The sequence below is a fragment of the Leptodactylus fuscus genome, chromosome 2, assembly GCF_031893055.1.
Source record: "Leptodactylus fuscus isolate aLepFus1 chromosome 2, aLepFus1.hap2, whole genome shotgun sequence".
NCBI classification, from domain to species: Eukaryota; Metazoa; Chordata; class Amphibia; order Anura; family Leptodactylidae; genus Leptodactylus; species Leptodactylus fuscus.
Window position 1 is genome coordinate 244,735,595 of NC_134266.1, and position 21,132 is coordinate 244,756,726.

The window sequence follows — 21,132 nt, forward strand, 5'->3', positions numbered from 1 at the left end:
TTTTACTACTGGTATACAGTGCCAGTTTCTGACTGGGAATTCAAAGAATATATTGGGGTTACAAATACCCTCATTTCTTGCTACTGCCATATAGTGCCAGTTTCTGACTGGTAATTCAAAGAATATATTGGGGTTACGTGCACCCACAATTTTTACTACTGGTATACAGTGCCATTGTCTGACTGGGAATTCAAAGAATATATTGGGGTTATAAATACCCTCATTTCTTGCTACTGCCATATAGTGCCAGTTTCTGACTGGTAATTCAAAGAATATATTGGGGTTATAAATACCCTCATTTCTTGCTACTGGTATATAGTGCCATTGTCTGACTGGGAATTCAAAGAATATATTGGGGTTACGTGCACCCACAATTTTTGCTACTGGTATATAGTGCCAATTTCTAACTGGGAATTCAAAATGCGCAAGGCTCCCGGAAAGGGACGTGGACGAGGCCGTGGGCGAGGTCGGGGGAATGGTTCTGGGGAGCAAGGTAGCAGTGAAGCCACAGGGCGTCCCGTGCCTACTCCTGTGGGGCAGCAAGCATTGTGCCACTCCACAGTGCCAGGGTTGCTTGCCACATTAACTAAACTGCAGGGTACAAACCTTAGTAGGCCCGAGAACCAGGAACAGGTCTTGCAATGGCTGTCAGAGAACGCTTACAGCACATTGTCCAGCAGCCAGTCAGACTCTGCCTCCTCTCCTCCTATTACCCAACAGTCTTGTCCTCCTTCCTCCCAAAATTCCCAAGCTTCACAGAACAATAACCCCAACTGTCCCTGCTCCCCAGAGCTGTTCTCCGCTCCTTTCATTGTCCCTCAACCTGCCTCTCCACGTCACGATTCCACGAACCTAACAGAGGAGCATCTGTGTCCAGATGCTCAAACACTAGAGTCTCCTCCATCTCCGTTCGATTTGGTGGTGGATGACCAGCAACCCACCCTCATCGACGATGATGTGACGCAGTTGCCGTCAGGGCATCCAGTTGACCGGCGCATTGTGCGGGAGGAGGAGATGAGACAGGAGTTGGAAGAGGAAGTGGTGGATGATGAGGACACTGACCCGACCTGGACAGGGGGGATGTCAAGCGGGGAAAGTAGTGTGGATGTTGAGGCAAGTGCAGCACCAAAAAGGGTAGCTAGAGGCAGAGGCAGAGGTCAGCAGCTTAGGCGAAGCCAGGCCACACCCGGAATCTCCCAAGATGTTCCAGTTCGTACCCAGCCCCGAAAAACTCCCACCTCGAGGGCACGTTTCTCGAAGGTGTGGAGTTTTTTCAAGGAATGCGCCGAGGACAGATATAGTGTTGTCTGCACAATTTGCCTCTCGAAATTGATTAGGGGCTCTGAGAAGAGCAACCTGTCCACCACTTCAATGCGCCGTCATTTGGAATCCAAGCACTGGAATCAGTGGCAGGCAGCAACGGCAGGACAAAGGCCGCCTGCCGTTCACGCCACTGCCACTGCCTCTGCCACTGCCTCTGCCTCTGCCACTGCCACTGCTGACTGTGCTGGCGATGCACTCCAGAGGACGAGCCAGGACACCACTTCATCTGCCTCCGCCACTTTGTTGACTTCTCCCTCATCCTCCCCTGTTCCTGTCTTATCTCCTTCTCCTGCACCATCAAAGGCACCATCAGGCGCTTCTTTACAACAACCCACCATCTCTCAGACATTGGAGCGGCGGCAGAAATACACTGCTAACCACCCACACGCGCAAGCCTTGAACGCCAACATCGCTAAACTGCTGGCCCAGGAGATGTTGGCGTTCCGGCTTGTTGAAACTCCCGCCTTCCTGGACCTGATGGCAACTGCGGCACCTCGCTATGCCGTCCCTAGCCGTCACTACTTCTCCCGGTGTGCCGTCCCCGCCTTGCACCAGCACGTGTCACTCAACATCAGGCGGGCCCTTAGTTCCGCGCTTTGCACAAAGGTCCACTTGACCACCGACGCGTGGACAAGTGCATGCGGACAGGGACGCTACATTTCACTGACGGCACACTGGGTGAATGTAGTTGAGGCTGGGACTGCTTCCCAAACTGGCTCGGTGTACCTCGTCTCCCCGCCTAACATTCCTGGCAGGGACACGAGAAGAACACCCCCCTCCTCCTCCTCCTCTACCGCCTCCTCCTCCGCCACCGCCTCCTCCTCCGCCACCGCCTCCTCCTCCGCTGTTAGATTGACCCCAGCTACGAGTTGGAAACGTTGCAGCACTGGCGTTGGTAGACGTCAGCAGGCTGTGCTGAAGCTGATCAGCTTGGGGGACAGACAGCACACTGCCTCCGAGGTGAGGGATGCCCTCCTCGATGAGACGGCAATATGGTTTGAGCCGCTGCACCTGGGCCCAGGCATGGTTGTTTGTGATAACGGCCGGAACCTGGTAGCAGCTCTGGAGCTTGCCGGACTCCAACATGTTCCATGCCTGGCCCACGTCTTCAACCTAGTGGTGCAACGTTTCCTAAAGAGCTACCCCAATGTTCCAGAGCTACTGGTGAAAGTGCGGCGCATGTGCGCCCACTTTCGCAAGTCGACAGTAGCCGCTGCTAGCTTAAAATCTCTCCAGCAACGCCTGCATGTGCCACAACACCGGCTTTTGTGCGACGTCCCCACACGCTGGAACTCAACGTTTCAGATGTTGAATAGAGTGGTTGAGCAGCAGAGACCTTTGATGGAATACCAGCTACAAAACCCTAGGGTGCCACAAAGTCAGCTGCCTCAGTTTCTCATCCATGAGTGGCCATGGATGAGAGACCTTTGTGACATCCTACGGGTGTTTGAGGAGTCCACAAGGAGGGTGAGCTCTGAGGATGCGATGGTGAGCCTTACAATCCCGCTCTTGTGTGTTCTGAGAGAATCCCTGATTGACATCAGGGATAACTCAGATCACACAGAGGAGTCAGGGATAGCATCCGATCCGTCACAGCTGGAGAGTAGGTCCACACATCTGTCCGCTTCATCGCGTTTAATGGAGGAGGAGGAGGAGGAAGAAGAGTTGTCCGATGATGTGATGGTGATACAGGAGGCTTCCGGGCAACTTCGAATCGTCCCATTGTTGCAGCGCGGATGGGTAGACATGGAGGATGAGGAGGAAATGGAGATTGAACTTTCCGGTGGGGCCAGAGGAGTCATGCCAACTAACACTGTGGCAGACATGGCTGAGTTCATGTTGGGGTGCTTTACAACCGACAAGCGTATTGTCAAAATCATGGAGGACAACCAGTACTGGATCTTTGCTATCCTTGACCCCCGGTATAAAAACAACATCTCGTCTTTTATTCCGGTAGAGGGGAGGGCCAATCGCATCAATGCTTGCCACAGGCAATTGGTGCAGAATATGATGGAGATGTTTCCAGCATGTGACGTTGGCGGCAGGGAGGACAGTTCCTCCAGTAGGCGACCAAGTTCTCACCGGTCCACACAAACGAGGGGCACACTGTCTAAGGTCTGGGACACCTTGATGGCACCCCCTCGCCAAAGTGCCGCCACAGAGGGTCCTAGTGTCACCAGGCGTGAGAAGTATAGGCGCATGTTGCGGGAATACCTTTCCGACCACAACCCTGTCCTCTCCGACCCCTCTGCGCCCTACACGTATTGGGTGTCGAAGTTGGACCTGTGGCTTGAACTTGCCCTATATGCCTTGGAGGTGCTGTCCTGTCCTGCCGCCAGCGTCCTATCTGAGAGGGTGTTCAGTGCAGCCGGTGGCATCATCACTGACAAGCGCACCCGTCTGTCAGCTGAGAGTGCCGACCGGCTCACTTTGATAGAAATGAACCACCACTGGATAGAGCCTTCATTTTTGTGCCCACCTGTGTAAAGCACCCCAACATGAAACTCCATGTCTGTACTCAACCTCTCCAATTCCTCCGCATCCTCATACTCATCCACCATAAGCGTTGCACAATTCTGCTAATACTAGGCTCCCTCCAACATGATTTCCCCCAACTCTGCTGGTTAGAGGCTCCCTCCACCCTGATTTCCACCAACTCTGCTGGTTAGAGGCTCCCTCCACCCTGCTTTCCCACAACTCTGCTGGTTAGAGGCTCCCTCCACCATGAATTTGCCCAAACTGGGCTGGTTAGAGGCTCCCTCCACCATGAATTGGTCCAAACTGGGGTTTTTAGAGGCTCCCTCCACCATGAATTTGCCAAAACTGGGCTGTTTAGAGGCTCCCTCCACCATGAATTGGTCCAAATTGGGGTTTTTAGAGGCTCCCTCCACCATGAATTTGCCCAAACTGGGCTGGTTAGAGGCTCCCTCCACCATGAATTGGTCCAAACTGGGCTGGTTAGAGGCTCCCTCCACCATGAATTGGTCCAAACTGGGCTGTTTAGAGGCTCCCTCCACCATGAATTGGTCCAAACTGGGGTTTTTAGAGGCTCCCTCCACCATGAATTGGTCCAAACTGGGCTGGTTAGAGGCTCCCTCCACCATGAATTGGTCCAAACTGGGCTGGTTAGAGGCTCCCTCCACCATGAATTGGTCCAAATTGGGGTTTTTAGAGGCTCCCTCCACCATGAATTGGTCCAAACTGGGCTGTTTAGAGGCTCCCTCCACCATGAATTGGTCCAAACTGGGGTTTTTAGAGGCTCCTTCCACCATGAATTGGTCCAAACTGGGCTGGTTAGAGGCTCCCTCCACCATGAATTGGTCCAAACTGGGTTTTTTAGAGGCTCCCTCCACCATGAATTGGTCCAAACTGGGGTTTTTAGAGGCTCCCTCCACCATGAATTTGCCCAAACTGGGCTGTTTAGAGGCTCCCTCCACCATGAATTGGTCCAAATTGGGGTTTTTAGAGGCTCCCTCCACCATGAATTGGTCCAAACTGGGGTTTTTAGAGGCTCCCTCCACCATGAATTGGTCCAAACTGGGGTTTTTAGAGGCTCCCTCCACCATGAATTTGCCCAAACTGGGCTGTTTAGAGGCTCCCTCCAGCATGAATTGGTCCAAACTGGGTTTTTTAGAGGCTCCCTCCACCATGAATTGGTCCAAACTGGGTTTTTTAGAGGCTCCCTCCACCATGAATTGGTCCAAACTGGGGTTTTTAGAGGCTCCCTCCACCATGAATTTGCCCAAACTGGGCTGTTTAGAGGCTCCCTCCACCATGAATTGGTCCAAATTGGGGTTTTTAGAGGCTCCCTCCACCATGAATTGGTCCAAACTGGGGTTTTTAGAGGCTCCCTCCACCATGAATTTGCCCAAACTGGGCTGTTTAGAGGCTCCCTCCACCATGAATTGGTCCAAACTGGGGTTTTTAGAGGCTCCCTCCACCATGAATTGGTCCAAACTGGGGTTTTTAGAGGCTCCCTCCACCATGAATTGGTCCAAACTGGGGTTTTTAGAGGCTCCCTCCACCATGAATTGGTCCAAACTGGGCTGGTTAGAGGCTCCCTCCACCATGAATTTGCCCAAACTGGGCTGTTTAGAGGCTGCCTCCACCATGAATTGGTCCAAACTGGGCTGGTTAGAGGCTCCCTCCACCATGAATTGGTCCAAACTGGGTTTTTTAGAGGCTCCCTCCACCATGAATTGGTCCAAACTGGGGTTTTTAGAGGCTCCCTCCACCATGAATTGGTCCAAACTGGGGTTTTTAGAGGCTCCCTCCACCATGAATTTGCCCAAACTGGGCTGTTTAGAGGCTCCCTCCACCATGAATTGGTCCAAACTGGGTTTTTTAGAGGCTCCCTCCACCATGAATTGGTCCAAACTGGGGTTTTTAGAGGCTCCCTCCACCATGAATTGGTCCAAACTGGGGTTTTTAGAGGCTCCCTCCACCATGAATTTGCCCAAACTGGGCTGTTTAGAGGCTCCCTCCACCATGAATTGGTCCAAATTGGGGTTTTTAGAGGCTCCCTCCACCATGAATTTGCCCAAACTGGGCTGGTTAGAGGCTCCCTCCACCATGAATTGGTCCAAACTGGGCTGGTTAGAGGCTCCCTCCACCATGAATTGGTCCAAATTGGGGTTTTTAGAGGCTCCCTCCACCATGAATTGGTCCAAACTGGGCTGTTTAGAGGTTCCCTCCACCATGAATTGGTCCAAACTGGGGTTTTTAGAGGCTCCCTCCACCATGAATTGGTCCAAACTGGGCTGGTTAGAGGCTCCCTTCACCATGAATTGGTCCAAACTGGTTTTTTTAGAGGCTCCCTCCACCATGAATTGGTCCAAACTGGGGTTTTTAGAGGCTCCCTCCACCATGAATTTGCCCAAACTGGGCTGTTTAGAGGCTCCCTCCACCATGAATTGGTCCAAATTGGGGTTTTTAGAGGCTCCCTCCACCATGAATTTGCCCAAACTGGGCTGGTTAGAGGCTCCCTCCACCATGAATTGGTCCAAATTGGGGTTTTTAGAGGCTCCCTCCACCATGAATTGGTCCAAACTGGGCTGTTTAGAGGCTCCCTCCACCATGAATTGGTCCAAACTGGGGTTTTTAGAGGCTCCCTCCACCATGAATTGGTCCAAACTGGGCTGGTTAGAGGCTCCCTCCACCATGAATTGGTCCAAACTGGGTTTTTTAGAGGCTCCCTCCACCATGAATTGGTCCAAACTGGGCTGGTTAGAGGCTCCCTCCACCATGAATTGGTCCAAACTGGGTTTTTTTAGAGGCTCCCTCCACCATGAATTGGTCCAAACTGGGGTTTTTAGAGGCTCCCTCCACCATGAATTGGTCCAAACTGGGGTTTTTAGAGGCTCCCTCCACCATGAATTGGTCCAAACTGGGGTTTTTAGAGGCTCCCTCCACCATGAATTTGCCCAAACTGGGCTGTTTAGAGGCTCCCTCCACCATGAATTGGTCCAAACTGGGTTTTTTAGAGGCTCCCTCCACCATGAATTGGTCCAAACTGGGGTTTTTAGAGGCTCCCTCCACCATGAATTGGTCCAAACTGGGGTTTTTAGAGGCTCCCTCCACCATGAATTTGCCAAAACTGGGCTGTTTAGAGGCTCCCTCCACCATGAATTGGTCCAAATTGGGGTTTTTAGAGGCTCCCTCCACCATGAATTTGCCCAAACTGGGCTGGTTAGAGGCTCCCTCCACCATGAATTGGTCCAAACTGGGCTGGTTAGAGGCTCCCTCCACCATGAATTGGTCCAAATTGGGGTTTTTAGAGGCTCCCTCCACCATGAATTGGTCCAAACTGGGCTGTTTAGAGGCTCCCTCCACCATGAATTGGTCCAAACTGGGGTTTTTAGAGGCTCCCTCCACCATGAATTGGTCCAAACTGGGCTGGTTAGAGGCTCCCTCCACCATGAATTGGTCCAAACTGGGTTTTTTAGAGGCTCCCTCCACCATGAATTGGTCCAAACTGGGGTTTTTAGAGGCTCCCTCCACCATGAATTTGCCCAAACTGGGCTGTTTAGAGGCTCCCTCCACCATGAATTGGTCCAAATTGGGGTTTTTAGAGGCTCCCTCCACCATGAATTTGCCCAAACTGGGCTGGTTAGAGGCTCCCTCCACCATGAATTGGTCCAAACTGGGCTGGTTAGAGGCTCCCTCCACCATGAATTGGTCCACATTGGGGTTTTTAGAGGCTCCCTCCACCATGAATTGGTCCAAACTGGGCTGTTTAGAGGCTCCCTCCACCATGAATTGGTCCAAACTGGGGTTTTTAGAGGCTCCCTCCACCATGAATTGGTCCAAACTGGGCTGGTTAGAGGCTCCCTCCACCATGAATTGTTCCAAACTGGGTTTTTTAGAGGCTCCCTCCACCATGAATTGGTCCAAACTGGGGTTTTTAGAGGCTCCCTCCACCATGAATTTGCCCAAACTCTGCTGGTTAGAGGCTCAATCCACCCTGATTTTCAAAACAAATGTTGGTGCCAACCTCAACTTACTACAAGGGCCAAATTCACTGCTGGTGACAAGCTCTCCTCACTGCAAGTGCCAAATACACATGTTTCAAGGTGTTTTCCTACTGTCAGAGAGGTGGTATTGACTGTGTAAAGTGTGTAGCTGTTAGGCTGTGATGTTGGGGTAATAGAGGGTCTTTGGTGTGTTAGATGCCCCCAGACATGCTTTCCCTGCTGTCCCAGTGTCATTCCAGAGGTGTTGGCATCATTTCCTGTGGTGTCATAGTGGACTTGGTGACCCTCCAGACACGGATTTGGGTTTCCCCCTTAACGAGTATATGTTCCCCATAGACTATAATGGGGTTCGAAACCCGTTCGAACACACGAACAGTGAGCGGCTGTTCGATTCGAATTTCGAACCTCGAACATTTTAGTGTTCGCTCATCTCTATTTATTACTGATGAGACCCCCTTTATTATTATCAACCTTGCCATATGATTTATATCAGTAGTTATAGATAAGTGATCCACAATGTAAGGAGAGAAGGAACCCTCGATCTAAGTATCATGTTGGCAATATTGTGTTAGCCAGGACTTGAGAAGAGATGGATCTAGGGGTCCTGATATCAGACCGCTTCACAATGACTACCTAGTACGGCGAGGAAGCAGGACAGACAAGTAGGACACTCAGCTGTATAACTAGAGATATAACCAGTAGGCAGATACATATTGTGCCCCCGCTGTATACAGCACTGGTGAGATCTCATCTGGAATACTGTGTCCAGTTCTGGAGACTTGACTTACAAAATGACATTTTGTAGATAAAATAAAATGGGTGCAAAGGTGGGCTACAAAAATGGTGCACAAAACATATCAGGGGAGTCTTAAAGAACTAAGTCTATATATTCTTGAGAAAAGAAGGGAAGGGGGACATGACTGAAACCTAAATATTAGGGTTGAGCTGATCTTGAGATTTCAGGATAGTTTTTAAAATCCGATTTTCGATCATTTTCCAGCCGATCCTAATTGTGAAATTTGTTTGATCGCCATTCGGGATCCGATCTTTCCCGATCCCAATCGCTCAAACCTAATTGTATATTATATATACAGAACGGATCAGCCGATCTTGAGATTTCAGGATAGTTTTTAAAATCTGAGTTTCTATAATTTTCCAGCCGATCCCGATCTTGAAATTTCCTCGATCGCCAATCAGGATCCAATCTTTCCCGATTCCGATCTCAACCCTATTAAATATGTTAACGGTATAAAAAAAGGTTCAGGAGGGAAGGTTTTTTTTTTAATAAACCAAAAAACGAAACACAAGAACAAGGGGCACAATCTGAAATTGGGGAAGGGGGATCAGAAGCAATATCAGGAAATATTATTGCACTGAAAGAGTAGTTGAGGCTCAGAACAATGCTCCAGCAGAAATCTACAGTAAGTCAATTTATACATGCCTGGGACAAATACATGTATATTGTAAGATAAAATGGGAATAATATAAGAGTCGACTAGATGGGCCAGAGGAGGCTTTTCTGCAGTTATTCCTCTATGGTTCCAGACATTATGAGAAAACCTATTTTTATAAGAGACCATGATAATGGGTTCCTCTTCTATTATAAAAAACATTGACAATGACTCCTGAAAAATTTGTTCTAAAGAAGAAAAACAAAGTATAAATCTTAAAAACAATCAAGAGGTCTGAATACTGCCCGGTGCACTGAAAGAAAGTCAGATTCCAGTAAAGCAGACAACGCATTTTGCATTCATGGCCTTGTTCTTTTTTCAGGCAAGTTTCATCTAAAGAGAAAGAAGACAATGGGAGACAATGGTACTACCTTATCAAAGTTAAGTCATGCAGCTATTTGGAATACTTGTCAATGAGACTTGCAAGACTCTGAGATTCTAAATGTTCTGTCACATTTGTGTACTAACTACTTAAAGTTCTGCTAAAGCTTTGTGACCTGGACTGACTTCTCTTTATATAGGTCAAAATTCAATGGCTCTCCATTGTGTTAAAGTGCCTTCATTAAATTCATTGATTTGACCTAAGTTTTTAAAAAGCCCTAGAAGACAGATAAAATAGGGACATTAACACTTTGATCCTTATTTCACATATATCTGTGTCACTATTCTATGGACCAGACCAAATTATTCCCACAGAGGCTGCATTAAAATACAATCTTATAAAGGGAGACCTATTAGTAACACAGCTGGACAATAGTTGACATTTTTGGAATGTTTTTTAAATTTCTTAATTTTCCTTTTGATTTATTTAATTTTTTGTTTGAATAAATTGAAGCATGAATTTATAATTACAAATTCTAATTGCAGAGAAACATATAGGGGGATTACAAGTAAAATATTTCATATGGGGATTACAACAATGGAGGATTTTATCTTTCCAAGAACTAGTAAATTGGAATTTAGACCATAAAGATCAGGAGGTCAAGGACCATTTAGATATCTGTATGTAAAGATATTTTGTGACTACAATGCAGAAGATGAGCAATAATTAAATGTCATTAACCCCTTCCCACCAGTGGCATTTTCCAGTTTTCATTTTTGACGCCCCACCATCCAAACACCATAAACTTTTTAAAAAGTTTTCTGTTCACCGAACCATATTGTGGCTTAATGTTTGCAGAACAAATTGTTCTCCATAATGGTACCATTTATTATTATTATTATTATTATTATTATTATTATTATTATTATTATTTTATTTGTTTTATTTTTTAAATGTAGATTGTCAGCCCCATATAGAGCTCACAATCTACATTTTTTCCTATCAGTATGTCTTTGGAGTATGGGAGGAAATCCAATCAAATACGGGGATACACTATGTTTTATAGATTGGCCTAGGAGCCCTGACAGTGTTCTACACTATGTTTATAGATAGGTTCCTAGGAGTCCTGACAATGTTCTACACTATGTTTTATAGATAGGTTCCTAGGAGTCCTGACAGTGTTCTACACTATGTTTTATAGATAGGTTCCTAGGAGTCCTGACAGTGTGCTACACTATGTTTTATTGATAGGTTCCTAGGAGTCCTGACAGTGTTATACACTATGTTTTATAGATAGGTTCCTAGGAGCCCTGACAGTGTTATACACAATGTTTTATAGATAGGTTCCTAGGAGCCCTGACAGTGTGCTACACTATGTTTTATAGATAGGTTCCTAGGAGTCCTGACAGTGTTATACACTATGTTTTATAGATAGGTTCCTAGGAGCCCTGACAGTGTTATACACAATGTTTTATAGATAGGTTCCTAGGAGCCCTGACAGTGTTCTACACTATGTTTTATAGATAGGTTCCTAGGAGCCCGGACAGCATTATACACTATGTTTTAATCCAATTTACAGTATATCAAACTTGTTTGACCTGAAACAAATCTTGGACCCAAGCCAAAACAAAATGAATCTTTAGATCTTTGCTCTCTAGTACAGAGATAAGAGGGCCTACATGATACCTGATGGTGGTGATAGTAATTCCCCCAGGGTGCTTCCTGTTGGTCTTCAGATTCCTTTAGACCAATGATGTTTGGAAGGGCCCTTGATGGTGGATTCAGGAATGGACATACAGGTTGCGGTTGGACCCTTACTGAACAGAAGCCAACCAAAACACAGCTTCCAATATGGCATGGAGGTACAGACTGTAACAGCAGTTCCACTGTAAGTGGGGAGATGAGCCAGGTTATATTTTCCTTCAATAGATCTTCAATGTAATTATCTTTTGTGACAGTTAAAGCCAACCTCTCTCTGTTTCTCTTTCTCTAACTGTATTCTCACTCCCACGCCCTGTCTGTCATGTGGGAAGCAGGGTCTTATCTCAAAGGCCTAGGACAATCTCAGACTCTCCAAATCTGGTACGTAATACTTCAAACTTCTTTCTCAAGCTGACATCATTACTATCTCCTGGTCTCAGGGTTGCAGCAGTGGAGGACTGGGCCAGAGCTAAGACACAAATATGTCCTGCTTGGAAGCTGGATGAAGACACCCTGAGTCTCTTCTTCTCTCCTCCAGCTAACCATTGGTCAAGCTCAACTATGGCTCATGTGGAATCTCCCCATTTTCACTGGAACAGCCCAATTAAAGGGGTAATTACTAGAGATTAGAGATGAGCGAACAGTGTTCTATCGAACACATGTTCGATCGGATATCAGAGTGTTCGCCAAGTGCGCCAAAATTCGATTCCCCTCTCACCTTCCCTGGCGCCTTTTTTGCACCAATAACAGCGCAGGGGAGGTGGGACAGGAACTACGACACCGGGGGCATTGAAAAAAATTGGAAAAAGTCATTGGCTGCCGAAATCAGGTGACCTCCATTTTAGACGAATAGTGGATTTCAAATCCGGGTCATATGAGAATGTGAACTTTGTGACTATGAGACAGGGATAGCTGTACAGGCAGGGATAGCTAGGGATAACCTTTATTTAGGGGGGAATGTTATTAAAAATAACTTTTTGGGGCTCTATCGGGTGTGTAATTGTGATTTTTGTGAGATAAACTTTTTCCCATAGGGATGCATTGGCCAGCGCTGATTGGCCGAATTCCGTACTCTGGCCAATCAGTGCTGGCCAATGCATTCTATTAGCTTGATGAAGCAGAGTGTGCACAAGGGTTCAAGTGCACCCTCGGCTCTGATGTAGCAGAGCCGAGGCTGCACAAGGGTTCAAGCGCACCCTCGGCTCTGCTACATCAGAGCTGAGGGTGCGCTTGAACCCTTGTGCAGCCTCGGCTCTGCTACATCAGAGCCGAGGGTGCACTTGAACCCTTGTGCAGCCTCGGCTCTGCTACATCAGAGCCGAGGGTGCGCTTGAACCCTTGTGCACACTCTGCTTCATCAAGCTAATAGAATGCATTGGCCAGCGCTGATTGGCCAATGCATTCTATTAGCCCGATGAAGTAGAGCTGAATGTGTGTGCTAAGCACACACATTCAGCACTGCTTCATCACGCCAATACAATGCATTAGCCAGTGCTGATTGGCCAGAGTACGGAATTCGGCCAATCAGCGCTGGCTCTGCTGGAGGAGGCGGAGTCTAAGGTCGGACCTGAATGGAGACTGGTGTGGAGCGATCTTAGACTCCGCCTCCTCCAGCAGAGTCAGCGCTGATTGGTCGAGTTCCGTACTCTGTCCAATCAGCGCTGGCCAATGCATTCTATTAGCCCGATGAAGTAGAGCTGAATGTGTGTGCTTAGCACACACATTCAGCTCTACTTCAACGGGCTAATAGAATGCATTGGCCAATCAGCGCTGGTCAATGCATTCTATTAGCTTGATGAAGCAGAGTGTGCACAAGGGTTCAAGCGCACCCTCGGCTCTGATGTAGCAGAGCCGAGGCTGCACAAGGGTTCAAGCGCACCCTCGGCTCTGATGTAGCAGTGCCGAGTGTGCATCAGATGTGTAGTTGAGCAGAAGTGGCTCAGCACTGCTAAGTCTCTGCATTCGCATAGGAATGCATTGGCCAGCCTTCGGCCAATCAGCGCTGGCTCTGCTGGAGGAGGCGGAGTCTAAGGTCGGACCTGAATGGAGACTGGTGTGGAGCGATCTTAGACTCCGCCTCCTCCAGCAGAGCCAGCGCTGATTGGTCGAGTTCCGTACTCTGGCCAATCAGCACTGGCCAATGCATTTCTATGGGGAAAAGTTAGCTTGCGAAAATCGCAAACTGACAGGGATTTCCATGAAATAAAGTGACTTTTATGCCCCCAGACATGCTTCCCCTGCTGTCCCAGTGTCATTCCAGGGTGTTGGTATCATTTCCTGGGGTGTCATAGTGGACTTGGTGACCCTCCAGACACGAATTTGGGTTTCCCCCTTAACGAGTTTATGTTCCCCATAGACTATAATGGGGTTCGAAATCCATTCGAACACTCGAACAGTGAGCGGCTGTTCGAATCGAATTTCGAACCTCGAACATTTTAGTGTTCGCTCATCTCTACTAGAGATGAGTGAACAGTGAAATATTCGAGATTCGAGATTCGTTTCGAATAGCCCCTCAATATTCAACTATTAGAACAAATATTGAACCCCATTATAGTCTATGGGGAAAAATGTTTCATTTCAGGCAAAGCCACACTTCTACTCAGGAGAGTCACCAAGTCCACTATGACACCTCAGCAAATGAGGACAACACCTCTGGAATGCAACTGGGACAGCAGGGGAAGCATGTCTGGGGGCATCTAACATGCCCAAGTCCCTGTATTACGCCACTATCTTGTCGGGGTCCCTGTCAGCTTACGATATGCGGGAGCTGACTTTTTCTCATAGGAATGCATTGACCAGCGTTGATTGGCCGAATGTCATACAGAGTACAGCATTCGGCCAATCAACGCTGTTTCTGCCGAAGGCTCATCTGTGAGGAAGCGAAGTCTAAGATTGGTCCACAGCAGTCTCCACTGTGGTCCGATCTCAGATGTAGCAGTGTTGAGCGCACAGCTCTGCTACACCTGAAATGTAGGAGTGTTGAGCACATGCTGAGCTTTGCTACATCCTCAGATGTAGCAAAGCTGACTGTGTACTGAACCCTGCTACACCTGAGATGCAGCAGAGCTGACTGTGTGCTGAACCCTGCTGCATGTCAGATGCAGCAGAGCTGACTGTGTGCTGAACCCTGCTGCATCTGTAGTAATTACAACTGCATGAACTATATACAGTACAAGTAGCACCTGACATAACAGGGCAGTTATTACAGTACAGTATGTGTTACATTTAGTATAGTATAGTAAGGTGATAATACATATTAGATAGATGAGTACTTTGGTTTTTTGTTTTGTTTTTTCTTAAATGTAGATTGTAAGCCCCACATAGAGCTCACAATGTACATTTTTCCCTATCAGTATGTCTTTGGAATATGGGATGGAAATCCATGCAAACACGGGGAGAACATACAAACTCCTTGCAGATGGTTTTTGCCCTTGGCGGAATTTGAGCACCAGGAATCCAGCGCTGCAAGGCTGCAGTGCTAACCACTGAGCCAACGTGTGGCCCCTTGATAGGTGAGTACTTTGTAACCTGTATAGTTAACTATACATGTTAAAGTGAATCTGTCATGCTGAAGATGTTACTGTAGTAACCTGACAAGACACTTCCACTTCTTGAGGCCCCAGGAATGTGGGCTCTGGCTCTCAGGTATGATAGTTGTGGATCTGGAGGGTGCAGCATTGTCAGTGCAGTCACTAATTGCAGGAATCAGCACTGGGTCTCTGCTATATAAAACAGCAGAGATTTGGCAGCTATGGGGGCTGTCCAACTCCTAAGAGGCCGCCATCTTTAAACACCTGGCTTCCGTCATACTATTACAGCGGATGACGGGAAGGGGTTAAAGAGATATAAAAATACATATAACCAGGGTAATTGTAACACATTGCTGGGCTCAGTGCAAAGGTTTCATATGTGAGTGATTCACTGTTAAAAACACATTTGGGAATTGAGATCTGCATTGCGATAGAGAAAATTGAAACTGCACTGGAATCAATGGAGCAGCACCTATTAACAGATGCTAAGAAGTGGAATTGGTCAAGGTGGTGAAAAAAAAATCCTCCAAATCATGGTGAAGTCAATGAGGTGCCTCAAAAAACATATAAAAATGCACTGAATTAAAAAAATAAATAAATCTATAACAGTGGAGCTAATTTATGAGGCTGCTTTTCTAAGCTTCATAGAAGAAGCAGGGTACAACCACTAGTGTTCATAAATCTGCCCCAATGTCTGAAAATCTGGACAGATCACTAGGGTAGATAAACTTATTAACAAGCATCAGAATTCTGGCATAATTTGCGCCAAAAAAACAGTTGTCCATTTTCAATGTGCTTGACACACTTTATGGCTGGGGCCCCATGTGGCGGAAATGCCGCTGAGAAAAAAAACGCAGCGTTTTACAGTCACAGCAAAGTGGATGGGACTCTAGAGAACCCCATCCCCACTTTGTGGTAAAATATGCGCAGCGGACACTTTTCAATTTCCAGAACCATTGCAATTTTGGAAGCCACATCATGTCAATTATACCTACGGAAACGCCAGCGGTTTCACCAAAGGTATTATTGAAGCAGAAAGTCTGCAGAGGAAACTTCTGCAAACTATTGGGGATGATACTGTGTGCAGGGGCCACTATGGGGGATAATACTGTATGCAGGGTACACTAATGGACATAATACTGTGTGCAGGGGCCACTATGGGAGATAATACTGTATGCAGGGTACACTAATGGACATAATACTGTGTGCAGGGGCCACTATGGGAGATAATACTGTGTGCAGGGATTACTAAGGGACATAATAGAGTGCGGAGGAGGGGGTCGGTCGAGGTCTTCGACGTCGGTGTCGGTTGGGGGGGGACATGTCAAAAGTTCGCCACGGAGCCCCCCCATTCCTAGTTACGCCACTGGATCTGAGCATACTGCTCAGAACGGAGAGGTACTGCGCATGCCCGAGATTTCAACAGCCGGAGCGAGAATGGAGAAGACATGGGCAGTACAGGACGTCTGGAGGAGGAGGGCATACAGAGCACAAGCAATGGAGGAGCGTTTTCTGAGGTATGACGTGGGGGATGTTCAGGTGCCTTGGGGAACGCCCAGGATGCTCCGTGAGACTCATTTACATATACAATCTAGTCGTTTTTACAAAAATCCCTGGTGTCATTTGCAGGACTAGAGGCATATTCAGGCATATGTTTATCTAAAAAAGCGTTTTCTGAATGATAGAATCCCTTCAAGTTCCAAATTCTTTCCCCAGAGCAAATCAAAGTGTCGGTATAAAAGCAAACAGATTTATCTTTCCATCCATCTGGCGGTGACAATGTGAGGGAATAGGATTTCTCTGTTTTCTGTTATTATATTGTTTTTTGCTTTGTTATATTCTATCTAAACTGATTTGTGATAGAACTTATTGAATTTCTGGTCAGCGACATGGAGTATCTGAATTCTATATTCTGGGGACGCACTAGAAAACATTTGGGTTAACCTGACTGATACAGAAAATACATGGTATGTCCTTCCCAAAATTATTCTGGGAGTGCTGCTCCAGTCAAAAAATCCATGAGAACAGAGAAGGTAGTAAAAATAGCTGTAAGGCTCGGGCCACACTAGCACTAGGTTTCCGTGCAGACCTGAAGGGTGGAAATCTAAAAAAGTAGTTACCTGCGGACCCAATAGACTATAATGGGTTTCCACCAATTTTATACTGAAATCAGTATAACTTACCTTCCTCTTCCCTCATAAATTGTAAGACCTTGCAGACAGGGTCTTCTGTTCCACTGTCCCAGTCTGTCATTGTTAGTATTAGATTTGTTTTGCATATTTCGTGTTCTGTATGTAAACCCTCAAATGTACAGCACCATGGAATTAATATAATAATAATAATAATAATAATAATAATAATAATAATAATAATAATAATAATAATAATATACAGTAACATGGAATTATATAAAATTGTACCGCTCCATGGGATTAATAATAATAATAATAATGATAATAATGATAATAATAATATACAGCAACATGGAATGACATAATAATGTACAGCCCCATGGAATTAATATAATAATAATAATAATAATAATAATAATAATAATAATAACAACAACAATAATAATAATAATAATAACAATAATAATAATATACAGCAACATGGAATTATATAATAATGTACCGCTCCATGGGAGTAATATAATAATAATGATAATAATGATAATAATAATATACAGCAACATGGAATGACATAATAATGTACAGCCCCATGGAATTAATATAATAATAATAATAATAATAATAATAACAACAATAATAATAATAATAACAATAATAATAATATACAGCAACATGGAATTATATAATAATGTACCGCTCCATGGGAGTAATATAATAATAATGTACAACACCATGGAATTAATGGTGCTCTATAAATAAACAATAACAATAGTATTTGTTGGGGTTCACAGACTTACTAGCCGATCCCCACTTCTGCTCACGGCCACCTCTGCTTCTCCTTCTTCCCTCCAGGGGGCCCCAAAGATGTGATCTGGGTTTCACGGAGTTCCCTGGAGGCAGTGGCGTAACTACCGCCATAGCAGCAGAGGCAGCTGCCACAGGGCCCGGGACATTAGGGGCCCGGTGACAGCTGCTACCGCTGCTATCATTATACTCGGGGGTCTTTTCGGACCCCAAGTATAATTACCGGCAGACACTGTTACTTACCTCTCCACGTCCATGCAGACTTCGGCCTAGTCGTCTGACGTCTCATGGCCCCGGCCTGTGTCCCGGGTCATGTGACGTCTGACGTCCTCGAAGATCGACTACTTTGGAGGCCGACAGCGTAGGAGATGGGAGATAGGTGAGTAACAGAGGGTTTTTTTTATGTTTTTCTCCCCCTGGGTCTCCAATTATTATACCCTGGGGTCTGAAAAGAACCCAGAGTATAATAATTGTTTATGGATGTCCACAGTGGGACATAATACTGTGTGCAGGGGCCACTATGGGGATTAATACTGTGTGCAGGGGCCACTATGGGGAATAATACTGTGTGCAGGCGCCACTATGGGGGATAATACTGTGTGCAGGAGCCACTATGGGGGATAATACTGTGTGCAGGGGCCACTATGGGAGATAATACTGTGTGCAGGGACCACTATGGGGGATAATACTGTGTGCAGGAGCCACTATGGGAGATAATACTGTGTGCAGGCGCCACTATGGGGGATAATACTGTGTGCAGGAGCCACTATGAGGGATAATACTGTGTGCAGGAGCCACTATGGGGGATAATACTGTGTGCAGGGGCCACTATGGGAGATAATACTGTGTGCAGGGACCACTATGGGGGATAATACTGTGTGCAGGGGCCACTATGGGAGATAATACTGTGTGCAGGCGCCACTATGGGGGATAATACTGTGTGCAGGAGCCACTATGGGGGATAATACTGTGTGCAGGGGCCACTATGGGGGATAATACTGTGTGCAGGGGCCACTATGGGACATAATACTGTGTGCAGGGGCCACTAAGGGACATAATACTGTGTGCAGGGGCCACTATGGGGAATAATACTGTGTGCAGGCGCCACTATGGGGGATAATACTGTGTGCAGGAGCCACTATGGGGGATAATACTGTGTGCAGGGGCCACTATGGGAGATAATACTGTGTGCAGGGACCACTATGGGGGATAATACTGTGTGCAGGGGCCACTATGGGAGATAATACTGTGTGCAGGCGCCACTATGGGGGATAATACTGTGTGCAGGAGCCACTATGGGGGATAATACTGTGTGCAGGGGCCACTATGGGAGATAATACTGTGTGCAGGGACCACTATGGGGGATAATACTGTGTGCAGGCGCCACTATGGGGGATAATACTATGTGCAGGGGCCACTATCAGGGATAATACTGTGTGCAGGGGCCACTAAGGGACATAATACTGTGTGCAGGGGCCACTATTGGGGATAATACTATGTGTAGGGGCCACTATCAGGGATAATACTGTGTGCAGGAGCCAATATGGGGGATAATTCTGTGTGCAGGGGCCACTATGGGGTATAATACTGTGTGCAGGGGCCACTATGGGGAATAATACTGTGTGCACGCGCCACTATGGAGGATAATACTGTGTGCAGGAGCCACTATGGGGGATAATACTGTGTGCAGGGACCACTATGGGAGATAATACTGTGTGCAGGGACCACTATGGGGGATAATACTGTGTGTAGGGGCCACTATGGGGGATAATACTGTGTGCAGAGGCCACTAAGGGACATAATACTGTGTGCAGGGGCCACTATTGGGGATAATACTATGTGCAGGGGACACTATCAGGGATAATACTGTGTGCAGGGTCCACTATGGGGGATAATACTGTGTGCAGGGGCCACTAAGGGACATAATACTGTGTGCAGGGGCCACTAAGGGACATAATACTGTGTGCAGGGGCCACTATGGGGGATAATACTGTGTGCAGGGGCCACTATGGAGGATAATACTGTGTGCAGGGGCCACTATTGGGGATAATACTATGTGCAGGGGCCACTATCAGGGATAATACTGTGTGCAGGGTCCACTATGGGGGATAATACTGTGTGCAGGGGCCACTAAGGGACATAATACTGTGTGCAGGGGCCACTATGGGGGATAATACTGTGTGCAGGGGCCACTATGGGGGATAATACTGTGTGAAGGGGCCACTATGGCGCATAATAGAGCGCACAGGAATGCGTAGGAGGGGTAGGATCTTCGGTGTCGGTTGGGGGGGGGGCATGTCATAAATTTGCCACGGGGCCCTGTCATTCCTAGTTACGCCACTGCCTGGAAGGCAAAAGGAAAAGTGAAGACAGTCATAAGCAGGAGCGGAGATTGGTAAGTAAACAGGGTCCATTACAGGGATGACTCCAGCAGATAGCATCCTATTAAAAAAAAAAAAAAAAAAAAATCAGCAGGGGCCCACCAAGGACCTCTTGCAACCACTACAGCTCCTATGCCAGTACTTACGCTATTGCCTTCTATTGAAGGACAGCAAGAAAAAAAAATGATAAATTGACTATAAAATTGTATAACTTATTATTATAAGAATAACCACGGCCTAAAACTTTCAAATGACTAAATGCCTTCTAATGAAAATTAAAATTCTTAAAATTTGGTCGAAAATACCAAAGCTCTAGTTCTCTTTCATGGCCGAGTAAAGCAAATTGAGACATAACAAGGGGTTGGTTATTCTTAAAGATTAGCCCGTGTCAGCCATGTTCTAGTGGTTGAACAGTTAATAGTTGGAGATCGCACTGACCACCATCAATCAATGGGCCTGAAAAGATTAGGTGGTCTGTATCTCTGGAGTAATCCCTTGTGGATCAAATGGCTAAATTTCCTATAAGCCTTACAGAAGCAAATCTAGTGGAAACTATACATTGAAAGCAAATCCCTTTCAGTCTATGGAATACTTTGTAAGCAGGGAGTACACAGGGAAAAAGCCATAGATATAAATACCCTGTCTTCTTTTTTAACATTGCTGAACTTGTTGCCGAACAAAACCTGTTTAATCCCACAAATAAGACCCAAATAGAGACAATGATGGGAGGCGAACAAAAGGAGCCTTTATATGTGCGATTTGGTAAAATGGTCGAGCGCCGTCGGTAATTTGCAAAGCCAATTAAAATGTGATATGTGCCAGGATATAAATATGGAAACAAAAGTTGATAAGGAATTAATGGGAAATGTTTTATAGGGGGGATATTTGATAGAAAGGGTCCTCATTCAGCACGCTACACGCAAGAGGGTATTGGCAACCATGTCTCGTCTATGGCATCTCATTAGGAGAGCTGGCCATGGTGACAACGCCTGTGATGTGTTGATCCAGTGTCATT